Source organism: Panthera leo, chromosome C1 (genome assembly GCF_018350215.1).
Source record: "Panthera leo isolate Ple1 chromosome C1, P.leo_Ple1_pat1.1, whole genome shotgun sequence".
Taxonomy (NCBI): domain Eukaryota; kingdom Metazoa; phylum Chordata; class Mammalia; order Carnivora; family Felidae; genus Panthera; species Panthera leo.
The window spans coordinates 216,632,376-216,647,304 of NC_056686.1; the positions used below are offsets into that span (position 1 = coordinate 216,632,376).

Sequence of the window (14,929 nt, forward strand, 5' to 3'; positions counted from 1 at the left end):
TTAGGAATAGCATTGCTTTCTTTGGAACCAAAAATGTTCATAAAAATTGAAATAGTAACACAGGCAGAACAGAAGTTAGTTCTAGCCTTCGTAGAATTTTTTGGGTGCTGGTATTTATAACAGTAAACACAATAAATAACTGTATTTCTATTTTTTATTATTTAATTCCATTTAACTCATGAGTGTTTTAAGAAAAACAATAAAACAATCCACTTGAGAATACTTCACACCTTATATGGAAGAATTAAAAACAGAAATGTCAACATTTGCCATCTTGAAATATTATAAAAGGCAAAAATCCAAAATTATGATCTTTAGCAAATGGAATAATCAAGACACAATAAACAGTGTAAGAATATGAAGGAATTAAATCTCAGGAACCCAGGGGCGCCTGGGTGGCGTAGTTGGTTAAGCGTCCGACTTCAGCCAGGTCACGATCTCGCGGTCCGTGAGTTCGAGCCCCGCGTCGGGCTCTGGGCTGATGGCTCGGAGCCTGGAGCCTGTTTCCGATTCTGTGTCTCCCTCTCTCTCTGCCCCTCCCCCGTTCATGCTCTGTCTCTCTCTGTCCCAAAAATAAATAAAAAACGTTGAAAAAAAAAATTAAAAAAAAAAAAAAATCTCAGGAACCCATTTTCAACTGAGGTCAGAGGAGGAGCAAAGTATTGGAGGACATCCCCCCCTTCTCTGTTTCATGGTGCAAATGTGCAGTAGGGTGCCAGGAGTGAGAGGTGCCCGTGCCAAGAGATCATCGCTCCTGCACCACACTGCCAAACTTCAACATTTTGGTCTCTAAATTTTTTTGAGAGAGAGAAAGAGAAAATGCACAAGCAAGAGACAGTGGCAAAGAGAGAGCAAGAGAGAGAGAGAGAGAGAGAGAGAGAGAAGCTTAGGCAGACTCCACGCTCAGCACAGAGCCCGATGCCGGGCTTGATCCCATGACCCTGGGATCATGACCTGAGCCAGCCTCAAGAGTGGGACGCTCAACTGACTGAGCCACCCAGTCACCCCTTGGTCTCTAAAATTTTAATAAAAACACAATAATAAATAAGATTTAAATAAAAGTTTAAATAAATTTGAATTTTATTTTTTTATTATTAAAACCCAGATACTTTGATCTTAGTGTCAGTCAGTTGTTGATTTTAATATTTGGTCATTCAACATTTGGCCAATACATGTATTCAGTGCATCTCTAATGTCTCTGTGTGTGCGCATGTATGTGCCTGCAGTGTGTCCATGTGGGCACATGTATCTACATGTGAGTGTGTGCATGCGTCTGTGTGTGTGTGCATGTGTGCTTCTGCATTTGGAGACTAACGTGTGTCTTTGTCACAGCCCACACTGGGATTATGCACCCAGAGCGGGTTTATAAGGGTTCCTCCTCCTCAGCATCATCCTGAGCTGGGACTGACTTGGGTTGGATCTAAGGTTTTCCCTGGAGGAAGGTGAGAGTCCTAGGGATAGTGTCCTCCCGACCTTCTCCAATGATAATCTAGGTTACATCTAGGGACTTCCTCTTGATCCTATGCTCCTGCATTGATTCATAGATGCAGGGGCAGCCTCCGGAGTCTAGTATGTGGAACGACACAGTGGCTGTTTCCTGCAAGAGACTCTGAAGAACTCTGGGGATGGTGTATGAGGATTCCACGGGACTGGAGATAGCTCTGTACCCTAGTTACACTTCAATAGATATGTTGAGGAGGCCCCACAAACATCCCAAAACTACGGGTGTGTTTTTAAGAGTGTTTATAACTGTCTTCTTATTTTCAAAGGGGCCAGTGACCCAGAAATGGATAGAAGCCCACTTCTCTGAGAGTTTCATCAAACTTCTGAGTCACCGGCATTAATCCTGGACTGCTTTTGATGTGATGGTAGGAAAATCCTATTCTCTGCTCTGCAGCTGGTAGCAATCCAACATAAAGCAATGCAAGATCAGAGTGTCATGCTGAAGGTCCGGGCATGAGTCAGTTGCTAGGAGGGGATTAGTCAGGGCAAGGAGAACTGTAGCCTGCCCAGGGTACCCAGAAGGTCCTGAACAGTTTCTGACCCAGCTATAGAAAAAGAGCATGTGGCCCAGGAGCAGGGCAAATGAAGGACGGTATTTGGACTCAGAACCCTGAACACTTTCCTGGAATGCAGGGGTCAAAAATCCCTGGTCATTTGGCAAAACGGAAATAGGAAGAAATTTGAAAATTTTAACACACCAATAACCAGCAAAGAAATTGAGTCGGTAATCAAAAAAATTCCCAACAAACAAAAATTCAGGACCAGATGTCTCTATAGGTGAATTCTACCAAACATTTAAAAAAGAGTTAATATCTATTCTTCTCAAAGTATTAAAAAAAAACAGAAGAGGAAGGAAAACTTTGAGATTCATTCTATGAAGCCAGGATTACCCTGAAACCAAAACCAGATAAAGACACCACTAAAAAAGATAACTACAAGTCAATATCCCTGATGAACATGGATGCAAATATTCTCAAAAAAATACTATCAAACCAAATTTAGCAGTATATTTAAAAAAAAAAATCATTCACCACAATCAAGTGGGATTTATTTCTGGGTGGTTAAGGATGGTTCAATATTCTCAAATCAATCACTGTGATACATCACATCAGTAAAAGAAAAGATGAGAACCATATGATGATTTCAATGCAGAAAAAGGCATTTGACAAAGTACAACATCCATTCATGATGTAAAACTGTCAACAAGGTAGGTTTAGGGGGAACATAGCTCAGCATAATAAAGGCCATATATGAAAAACCCACAGCTAACATCATCCTTAATGGGGAAAAAACTGAGAGCTTTTCCCCTAAGGTCAGGAACAAGATAAAGATATCCACTTTTATTCAACATAGTACTAGATGTCCTAAACAAGGCAATCAGACAACAAAAAGAAATAAAAGACATTGGTAAAGAAGGAAAACTGTCACTATTTGCAGGCGACACGATGCTCTACATAGAAAATCTTAAAGACCCCACAAAAAAAACCTGCTAGAACTGATAAATGAATTTAGTAAAGTCACAGAATACAAAATCAAGTTTAGAAATCTGTTGCATTTCTATACACCAATAATGAAGCAGCAGAAAGCGAAATTAAGAAAACAACCCTATTTACAATTGCACTCAAAAAAAGAGAGACTAAGGAATAAACTTAATCAAAGAGCTGAAAGACCTGTACTCTGAAAACTATAAAACACTGATGAAAGAAATTCAAGAATCCACAAAGAAATGGAAAGACATTCCATGCTTATGGATCGGAAGAACAAATATTGGTAAAATGTCTATACTGCCCAAAGCAATCTACACATTTAATGCAATCCCTATCAAAATACCAACAGCATTTTCACAGAACTAGAACAAACAATCCTAAAATTTGTATGGCACTACAAAAGACCCTGAATAGCCAAAGCAACTTTGAAAAAGAAAAGCAACCTGGAAATATCATAATTCTGGGCTTCAGTTATATTACAAACCTATAGTAATCAAAACAGTATGGAGTTGGCACAAAAATAGACACATAGATGAATGGAATAGAATAGAAAATCCAGAAATAAACCCACAATTATATGGTCAATTACTTTTCAACAAAGCAGGAAAGACTATCCGATGGGAACACGAATGTCTCCTCAACAAATGGTGTTGGGAAAACTGAACAGCTGCACGCAGAAGAATGAAACTGGGCCACTTTCTTACACCAGATACAAAAATAAATTCAAAATGGATTAAAGACCTAAATGTGAGGGGCGTCTGGGTGGCTCAGTCAGTTAAGTGTCTGGCTCTTGATTCTGGCTCAGGTCACGATCTCAGGGTCATGAGATCATGCCCTGCGTCGGGCTCCCCTAAGTGTGGAGCCTGATTAAGTTTCTCTCCCCTCTCTCTGCCCTCTGCCATGTGGACTGTCTCTGTTTCTCTCTCAAAAAAAAGACTTAAATGTGAGACCTGAAACCATAAAATTCCAAGAAGAAAACACACTAACCTCTTTGTCATTGGCTATAGCAAATTCTTTCTAGATATGTTTCCTGAGGCCAGGGGACAAAAGTAAAAATGACCTATTGGGACTTCATCAAAATAAAAGATTTCTGCACAGCAAAAGAAACAATCAATAAAACTAAAAGGCAACCTACAGAATGGGAGAAAAATTTGCAAATGACATATCCCATAAAGGATTATACATCCAAATATATAAAGAACTTATGAAACTCAACAACCAAAAAAAAAAAATCCAATTAAAAAAGGACAGAAGATATGAACAAACATTCCTCCAAAGAAGACGTCCAGATGGTCAACAGATACATGGACAGAGTCTCAACATCACTCATCATCAGGGAAATGCGAATCAAAACCATAATGAGATATCACCTCACACCTGTCAGAATGGCTGAAATCAGCAACACAAGAAATAATGAGTGTCGGCGAGGATGTGGAGAAAAAGGAACCCGTGTGCGCTGTTGGTGGGAATGCAAACTGATGCAGCCACTGTGGAAAATGGCATGGAGGTTCCTCAAAAAAGTTAAAAATAGAACTACCTCATGATCCACAGCAACTATGCTACTGGATATATGCCCAAAGAAAACAAGAACACTAATTAAGAGGGATACATGCACCCCCATGTTCATAGCAACGTTATTTACAAGAGCCAAGATATGGAAACATCTATCCATCAGGAAGACGTGTGTGTGTGTGTTACACACTCACACTCACACACACACACACAATGGAATATTACTCAGCCATAAAAACAAATGAAATCTTGCCATTTACAACAACATGGATGGCGCTAGAGAGTATAATGCTAAGTGAAATAGAGAAAGACAGATATCATATGATTTCACTCGTGTGTGGAATTTAAGACACACAAAAAAACCAAGCAGAAAGAAAAAAAATAAGAGAAAGAGATATAGAAAGAAAGAAACAGACCCTTAACTATAAAGAACAAACTCACGGTTACCGGAGCGGAGTTGGGTGAAGAGAATGGATTAAATAGGTGATGGGAATTGAGCAGTGAACCTGTTGTAATGAGCACAGGGTGACGTATGGAGGTGTTGGATTGCTATATTGTGCACCTGAAACTAATATAACTCTGTTAACATGCAGCGTTAACTAATTGGAATTAAAATAAAATCTTTTTTAAAAAGCTCCGGTCCGTTGGGAAATGAAGTTCATTCGTTACAAGTCAAATTGCCTTGTAAACAACTATTGCTGAACCCCAGAAGGAAAGCTCCTTTGGTCAGGACTTGGCATGTGCCTTCGTCATCTGCCTCATTCTCCGGAGGGCTAAAGGAGGTCATGAAGAGCTCTGAGCCAAAACGTAGTCTCATGGTTAGACCACGTGTTTGTCCTTTGGCACTTGGGGCTGTGTAAAGTCACAGATGGACACACGAGCTGGACATTCCGCTTCATGTGGACTGCAGTGTAGGGGTGTGAACCGGGCTCTGCAGAATTCAAAGATTTCCTGACGCAGCCCATCTGCGCTGTGTGTACGAGGACTCGAGGGTTCACGTTGGGTGAAGTCACATCCTTCCATTTCCTGGGCAGCTTCAGTGCCTGCACTGGAGTTTCTCTTTCCCGTTTATCCCAAACCTATCCTGGCTGTGGTTCCTCAAAGACACTGAACCTGCTCTTTATCCTCATTTTTGGTGCCTCATTCTTAAACTTCTCTCCTTGCTCCTGCTTCGTTGACCCTCGTGGGCCTACTCGGTCTTAACGATTGTCAGTCAGGATTCTGTAGTTGCAAATAACAAGAGTAGACTATGAGTAACTAAAGCAAAATAGTGTTCTACAGGACAAATACAGGGAATGTCTCACAAAATAGACAGCTAAAAGCCGACAGTTGCAGGGTCTCTAGATGGCAAGAACTGATGGGCGGATTCCTCAGGACTCAGCTTTCATGACTGACATGTCTGAGCCAGGGTCCGACCCTGACCCACTCGGCTGGATGTTTAAACATCAGAGAGGGTCTCATTTGTTTAGTTTGGACCATCTTCCCCCATGGATGGTGTTGGATGCACCTGGAGCGGTGGTGGAAACAGAACGTGGTGCATCCCCAAATGAAGGTCAAGGACTTGTTACCAGGATATGGGAGAAAGGATCCCGGGCAGGTAGAAACGGGGGCATCCGTCAGAATGCCTCACAGAGGACACAGACCCAGGAACAAGACAAAGCATGCACGGTGGGCAGGGGCATTTCTGAGTGCAGCCACATTCTTCTCTGCTGAGCCTCACAAGCTCAGACTGGTAACGAAAGTTCCCTGGAGTCAGCTTGTGCTCACCCCTCCTGGCAGGACGGAGGTTGATGGATTTTGTTTATGCAAATGGACCATTTGGTAATCTTGCAGACACACTCCAGCTATTGTCCCACAGGATATGAGATAAAACTTGCATGCCCCAGGAAGGGCGAGCCTCAAGCAGAATGTCATTTCAGCGAGGAATTAGATAGGGGAAGACACAATCTCTGACTGAAAGTCTGGAGCTCAGCACCTCTTCAGAGCCCACCGAGACAAAGACCGAGGCCAGCTTTGAACTGTAACACAGAAGTGGGCGCCCCGGGTCAGGAAAAATCTGCCACAAACCAGCTGGTGTCCTTAGATAGTCAGCTCACCTCCTTGAACTTCAGTGTTTTCATCATGAAAATGTTAAGGTAGCCATCCTCACAATAGCCCTCTGTGAATCTATAGTCAACAGGCGAAGGCTGGACAATGAGCAGGGCTCACTGTCCATAACTCCATTCTAGGACTTCTGTCATAGTGCATGACTGTGTGTGTGTGTGTGTGTGTGTGTGTGTGTGTGTGTGTCCCATGGTACAGTCATTTCTTCCATGGCTGGAATTCTTATTCATATCTATAGCCAACATATCTAGCACAGTGACTGATGTATAATTAGCTCCTACTGGATATTTGTTGAACAAAAAAATGGATGCATGGATGGATGAATGAATGATTGAATGAATGAATGAATGAAGATGACTCAGAGGCCAGACTCCATTACCTTAGAGGATGCCATGAACAAAAGAATGAAGTAGACCCCCTTCTGCTTAGAGCATCTAAGAAAGGAAACACCTAGCTCAGCTGTGCTGGTGTGATATCCTTAGTGTCACCTGTTCTGTAGCTCAGAAAACTTCTCTCTTTGGAGCCTTCTGAAAACAGAAAACCATGATGCTTATGCAGGGGGGTGGGGATTGGGTCAGTAGAGTCCCTAAAATTTCCAAGAGTAACTGGGTGGGAGGTTCAGATTAGAATCAACCTCACCCAGGGCATGGTGAGAGCCTCATAGCAGAGCAGAAGCCCCTTACATGTCCTCTGTGGTGACATAGGGTTGTGTCAAGAAGGGTGTGGAGTCAGAGCATCACCCAGTGCCCCCAGTGTCATGACACTCAGGTAATAACCCTGAGGCAGGACAAGGTCTTTGTTTCTTTTCTTTTCTTTTTTTTTAAATTTTTAAAAAACCTTTATTTATTTTTGAGAGAGAGACAGACAGACAGACAGAGTGAGAGCAGGGGAGGAGCAGAGAGAGGCAGAGACACAAAATCCAAAGCAGGCTCCAGGCTCCAAGCTGTCAGCGCAGAGTCAGACGCAGGGCTCAAACCCACAAACCGTGAGATCATGACCTGAGCAAAGTTGGACGTTCAACCGACTGAGCCACCCAGGCGCCCCAAGGTCTTTCTTTTCAAAGGCCATCCAAGGACTTGGGAGTTACAGACAGACCACATGTCCTGGAGCGCTCTACAGTTTTCTCCCCATCAACCCCCAAAAATGGGCTGCGGTTTTCACAAGAGCCAAAAGGTGGAAGCAAGCTAGGTCATCATCGAAAGAAGAATAGAGAAACAAAATGTAATCTGTCCACACAATGGAGTGTTATTCAGCCTTAAAAAAGAAGGACGTTCTGATACATGGACGGACCTTGAGAACATATGCCAAGTGAAATAAAGGCAATCACCAAAGATACTGTATGATTCCACATATATGAGGTTCCTAGAGTGGTCAGATTCACAGAGACAGAACATAGAGGGAAGATGGTTAAGGGCTGGAGGCGGGGGGGCAGGGAGGGGAGGAAGGCTAGTGTCTACAAGGTACAATTTCAAATTCCAGAGATTGGTTGCACCACAATGTGCATGTACCCAACATTACTGAACTGTACACTTAAAAATAGTTAAGGGGCACCTGGGAGGCTCAGTCGGTTGAACGTCCAGCTTTGGCTCAGGTCATGATCTTGCTGCTTGTGGGTTCGAGCCCCACTTTGGGCTCTGTGCTGACAGCTCAGAGCCTGGAGCCCATTTCGGATTTTGTGTCTCCCTCTCTCTCTCAAAAATAACTAAACATTTTAAAACATTGTTGAGATGGTTAAGAGAAAGAAAGCAAGAGTTCTGGTTGCGACCACATCGCTGATGCAAGGAGCTCGGAGATTCAGATTTCAAAGAGAAGCAATGTGGAATCCAATGTCAGCTCTGCTGATAAAGGAAGGAATTAAAATAAATGGCAAGCAACAAAGTAGGCAAAATGAGCCCATAGATGTGAGCTGGGGGCCTCCCTGCTCCTCAAGAACCAGGCATAGATAGCTCAGTCTCCTGCCAAGGCCCCGGTGCGTGGCAGCTTCAGGCCCTACCCTAAGCCCCCACACTTTTGAGGACATCCCACAGCCTCTGCGTCCAGGCTCCTGTTCCCGTGTGCATAGCACAGATGTGAACCCCACAACTCTCTGAGCCTCACAAAAAGCCACAAACTCAAAGTAATTTGAGCACTCTGGGGTCTGGGGGATGTGAAAGGAGGGGTTTCCACTGCCAAGATGCCATGAACGGCAGGGACACTGTAGGCATCACCTGCTAAGGACCGGTGCAGGCTGTCCGAGTTGGCCGCCCCACCACCAAACTTCACTGGCACCGTTGCTTTCCAAACCCACCCCCATTTCCTGCCTTCCTCAGCATTCCCCACTCTCCCAAAAAAAGTCAATGCCTCCATGGGAGTCTCAGAACACCTTCTTCCCTCTGTGGGCCTTCAGCACCGGGTCATGTAGGCCTCCAGTGGTTCATCTCTGTGCCAGACCATCAGCAGAATGGTCCAATCAGCATTACTTCTCCACCTATGTGGAATTCTCACGTCCACTGCTAGGATAACACAGGGCCATCCATGGTGTCACTGGGTTGCTGAGAAATTTAGCTCGTTGTGCAGGGTTGGGGGAGAGGATTCGCATTTCCATCCAGGTCTTACATCAAAGCAGCGGAATAAGCTTTGGACAGAGTTAGATGCAAAAGTAATCCACAGAAGGCAACATTTAATCTAAGCTCTTGAGACTGAAAGTAATGGGAGAAATAATAAAAATGGAAATTGACAGGCTCAACTACATGAAAATACAAAATTCCTAAATAAATAAGCGAAGTTTGAAGGCCTTGGAACAAATCTGTGTCGAACATGGCTGGTTTCGACCTCTTCTGTCCACAGCTCAGACAACCAATAAAAACAACAGCAACGCCTTTAATATAAGAGAAAGCGCTGATTCTCTGCAACAGTTTTCTCTGCACATGAAATAGAAACAAAGTGTTTTTTCCAGTCACTTTTAAAAGAACACGCAATACGACATCAAATGTCATTTATTGTCTATACAATTGTCAAAAGATTTCAATGACAATCCTCAATGCTGACAAATCGCGGTGACATGGAGAGAATAAAAACTTTTTACGGAATATTACGTCCCAACAAATCTTCTGGAAAGCAATTTTGGCAATAACGATGAACAGCCTTAAAGTGTTCATTTGGGTCAATCTTTCTAGACTCTGTCCTAGGTACACACACTGAAATATTGCAATACGTACCTAGCGTTTTCTCAGTCTCACTTCTAAGTACGAAAATCTTGCAATAATTTGGCTAACGACATTGGAAAGGCTAAATAAATTGCTATATCGATATAATGAAACATTATGCAGGCACGAACAATTACGCTTTGGTGGATATAAATGACACTTAGTCAACATTAATTTAAAAAGCAATGTTAAAAACATTCTATATGCGTTGATATATATTATAAATAAGCATGCGTATATATATATATATATATTCATAATATTTTTGGTAAAAGACTGGAAATATGCTGAGTCAATTGGATATCCTCCTGGGAAAACGCACACCATAAAACAATCACTCCCAGATTTATTATAGATTTAAATGTTGAAAGAAAAACAGTGAACGATGTAGAAAAAAACAGAGCATCCTTATGAATATGAAGTAGGTAGAATTCTCTTTTTTTTTTTTTTTTGAAGTAGGTAGAATTCTTAAGCAGAACATAAAAGTGCTGAACTGTAAAGAAAAAAGGATTAGCATAATGTTTTAATATCTTGAGGAATAGAAATGCAAGCCACAGAGCAGGGGAGATTTGCTGCACATGCGTCTGAAAGGGATTTACAACCAGAATTATAAAGAACTCCTACAAATCAGTACAAAAAAGAAAATGAGTAGCCTATTGGCGAAACAGGTAAAAGATATGAATGGGCACCTCACAAATGAAACTATCCACACAGCCGCTACACGGGGAGGAAAATACAGCGTTGGCCACACTGTGGACAGAGCGACTCGCTCGCTCCTCCGCTGCCCGTGAGAGCGTAACTCCCTACAACCACTTGGGAAAACTGGATCGGCTAAGGTTGGACACAGATGTCAATAAATGGAACACGGGTAAATACAGCGAGCTCTGCTCACATAAGAGAACGCCATAGAAAAGCGACAAGGAGCAGCTATGTGGGGGTGGGGTCTCAGAAACACGATGTTGAGTACAAACATCCGGTTCCAAAAAAGAGGCATGCTGTGTGATTCCACTTACGTCAAGTTCGAAGATAAGAGGAAAACGTAATCTGTGGTGCTGTCACCCCGGAGGCGAGGGGGTGGGGGGACCAGGAGGGGCGCAGGAAGTGCTTCTCGCTGTGGCCAAAGCTGTTTATTTGGGTAGCGGGTTGCACGGATGTGTACAATCTGTGAAAATGTGGCAGGCTGCGCTGTTATTAGGACTCGTATACGTTTTGTATCTCTATGTTGCTTAAAGGTTTGTTTAGGACCGTGAGAAATAATCCCTGAAAAGGACACAGGTCGTTCCAATCTCTGGACGGTGGGGTTCCTTGCTTTCTTCTTTGTGTTTGTTTTCTGAAACGAGCATGTGTTACTTGTAAAACAACTGTTCTGCTTTGGGTTTTGCTTGTTTTGAGGACAGCCTGCCTGCCTTCAGCAGAACGAGCCCTGCGATGTATCACACCTGCTGGGCAAGGGTGCCCCCGGGGGGGACGGAGGGCACACGACGGGGTTCCCGCTCTCAGGGCAAGGCCCACTGGTGACACAGCTCCTCGTAATGCCGAAGCCGGAACCGAAATGCAGGCACGTTTTCGGGAGCTCAGGGGGTGTCCCTGCCCTCCGCTGGAACTGCTCCCTCCCGGCTCCCCAGCCCGTGCAGTCCGGCCTCTGGCCACACGGGCACCATCGAAGGCACGCCAGTCCAGAAAGCCAAGAGTGGATCCCAAACTGTCCTTCATGGACCGGAGCGTCAAGGAGGAGAAAGGTTGTAAACCCACTCCGCGTACAGCTCTTTCAAGGGGAGAGAGAACCGGTGTCAGAAGACGCCGATGCGTTGACGTTCTGATGGTCCAGCCAACAGCACGTCTTACCTGACACGCCCTGTCATCCACATCCTTTTGGTTTCAAATCTCAGACCACCTGACTCACACTGGGTTACATAGCAAAGACAGAAAAAATTCGGAGGTGGGCTCGGTATCCAGGCGTGTTTTCCTCTGGACCCTGACTCAGACTTGCCCACCTCTCTCTGTTGGCCACCCTTCCCCCATGCTGGCGAGATGGCCTCATTCAATTCTGACCAAGACCTGAGCTTTGATCTGATGGAACGCTCCTGAACCAGCCCCAGTGACGGGGAGAATGGCATGCTCTGAGGTCGTGATTTACCTGACGTGTCCACTCTGCCAGGGACACTTGGCATCCTGTGCCGAGGGTGGGGTCACCGCTACCCACACTGCTAACCGGGGAAGGAGGGCGTGGGGAGGCAATCCTGAGTTCCATTCCATATCCGTGTGCAAAATGGTTGTCCGACCTTAGGTTTCTTAGGTGCAAATTTGGAGTTCATCACTTTAAGAGGACGGAGAAGGGGGGACTCCTGGGTGGCTGGGTCGGTTAAGCCTCCGACTCTTGGTTTCAGCTCAGGTCATGGTCTCACGGTTCATGAGTTCAAGCCCTGCATCGGGCTCTGTGCTGACAGTGAGGAGCCTGCTTGGGATTCTCTCTCTCTCTCTCTCTGTCTCTCTCTCTGCCTCTCCCGTGTGCTCTCTCTCTATCTCAATATAAATAAATAAACTTAAAGACAAAAAAGGAGAGGAAGACCACAATAAGATCTTTTCCTTCTCCAAGAACCCTCAAAGTCTCCTTTTAAAAAATATATACCAGATACCTACCTACTTGGGGCCAGGTCGTGACCGAGGTCCTGGAATAGAAACATAAAAAGGATAGACCGTGTGACCTTGAGATACTCCAGGGGGCTCCTTTCTGGGGGTGGGGGTGGGAAGGGAGGGTCTAGCCTCTCCGACATGCACACGTGGGGAAAACCCTAGAGGCTGAAGCAGCAGGTGCGGGATCCTTAGTGCCTCTGGCTGGGCTGGGGGTGGCAGACACCTTGTCCTGCCTTCCTCCTAGGTCTGGAGGACACTGGCACCTCCAGAGTGATCCAACCTGGCACTGTCACCTGACCCAGAGGATGGCGAGGCCTGGGGAGTCACGAAGCTCCTCTCCACCCACTTTGACACCCTCTCCAAATTGCGTCCCGTTTTCCTTTATGTCAGTCTGTGAAAGGCAGGTCTGAGCCAGCGTGGCCTGGGAAAGGAAGGAAAGGAAACGTTCTGCTTTGGGAAGGGCCACTTTACGCAGCCTGCTTCTGATTGTCTTTTCCTCCGAGTGACCTCTTCTTTTAAAAGCACTGGCCTTTTCCGAGGCCTGGGAAAAATAGCCAAGAAAAGCTGAGGACCGCCTTCTTTTAGGGCCAACCTTTCCTTCCTTTCATGTGGTAAAGAAGCCCCCTTTGAGGGCTGCGCTGTGTAAGCCTCTTAATTGCAGAGCTAATATGAACCAGAGCAGAATGATCCATCCAAGAATCTTTGTTTGGATTCGTGACCGTTTTCAAAGGGGACTCGGGGTCCCTCCCTTATCTGGTCTCCTATCAGCTGAATGACGTAAGTGTTTACAAAGGGCTCAGCAGAAGAGATAACACATTATCACCCCTCCCAGCCTCAGGGGGGAGGGAGGTTTACTCTAAAGATTATCAAGTCTTAACTCCCAAAGGGTGAAGAAACCCAGGCTTCTAGGAAGCTGCTTCTGCCCTGTTCATGGCCCGGCCCAGCCAGGTGTCCCAGGGAAGGTCAGAAGGCGGTCCCACAGCACCGTGGCCACAGCACCGTGGCCAGAAGCGTGAGCCAAAAGGGGTGAGCAAGACCGGTTCTTGTTTCAGAAAGGAACTGGATCCCGGTGTAGACGTCGTGCTAAGGGGATGGGAATCTTCCTGCTGGAGCTGACAAGACTACACAGAGGTTATCAACCGTCCCTGTTATGAGCGAGCTGGGATTCCCCTTCAGGCTGAGAGCGGTGGTTGGCCGACAGATGTGGGTGACAACTTACAGGTCGCCCCCTGTTTTTGACCCAGGACCACGCTGATCTTGGGGCGCTCCCACCAGGACTAGGCAGGGGTGCGGTACGAGGTCCTGGTCGTTTCCACGCAGCACAGGACTCCTTGAAAGAGCAGGCCTGTTCCGGAGCTCAGTGTTGGGCAGGCAGGGAAGATGTCAGCTTTGCACTGTGAACCTGCTCCTGCTTCTTCCCTTTTCCTCTCAAAGCCATTTTCCGTCCTCACTCTGTCTCCGTGCTTGCTTCCCAGAGGGTCCACGTCATGCGTCCATTCACCTGTCCATGAGGGACTATCTTGTGACCCCTCGCATTTGAGGACGGAGCTCCACAGCGGGGTGGGGCCTCAAGGACCTTTTAAAGAACAGCAGGGATGATTTGGACAGTTGAGGAAAGAAGAATTTCTTGGAATCTGGCACTAGATTCTCTTCCACCATCTGAATTCATTGGCCAAGGGCGGGGTGAGGGATACTAGCTGATTGAAGAAGACAGCTTCCCAAGGATTTTCCCTAAGGGAGGGCTCCTGTCAGATTCAGAGCAGCACACTCTGTGTGTGACGAGCCATGCTGTGCACACTTGGGTGGAGATATGTCCGGGGCTTGCACAGCACAGGCATGCCAGAATATGCTGGGCTCTAGACTGTGTCCTCACCAGACAACACTTGGAAAGGTGAACAATATACTCCTCAGGGCGCCTGGGTGGCTCAGTCAGTTAAGCATCGACCTCTTGATATCGGCTCAGATCATGATCTCAGGGTTTGTCAGTTCAAGCCCCACATTGGGCTCTGTGCTGACGGTGTGGAACCTGCTTGGGATTCTCTCTCTCTCCCTCTCTCTCTGCCCCTGGCCTGCTCTCTCTCTCTCTTTCTCCCTCAAAATAAATAAGTACACATTAAAAAATTTTTTAAAAATACTTCTCGTCACCCAGTTGTGTCCGATCTGGCCCCCAATGTCACCAAAATGTCCTCTCTCCAGGACCCGGAGTCAGGCAGCATCCAGCTGCCCCTGGCACTGCATCTGAGGAGGCATTTTGCACCTGTCTCTGGAGGACGCCCCAGCCTCGGCCGTCCTGGCCCAGGGCACGCTCCGTGACATTCCTCCCTCACCTTCGTGCAAGAGCTTTCTCCTGGAGAGTAGCCTGCAAACGTTCTAAGGCTGCCATTTCCTCCAAGATACACCCTAGTGGCTTCTTTGTTCCTTGATGTACAGCAGAAGATAGGTTTAAGTGATGTTTGGAGAATTTGGTAATTAAAAGAATATGTTATGCGGAGAGAGTTTTTCAGT

At 45.7% G+C, this 14,929-nt stretch overlaps 1 long non-coding RNA gene across 1 annotated transcript in view; it reads left to right on the forward strand.

Moving 5' to 3' along the window:
- Positions 1-14,929, forward strand: part of LOC122228452 — a 36,812-nt gene that overhangs the window by 15,278 nt on the left and 6,605 nt on the right. The window contains exon 3 of the long non-coding RNA XR_006206602.1: positions 1,770-1,868. This is a non-coding gene — a long non-coding RNA (uncharacterized LOC122228452). The remainder of the gene's footprint in view (positions 1-1,769; positions 1,869-14,929) is intronic.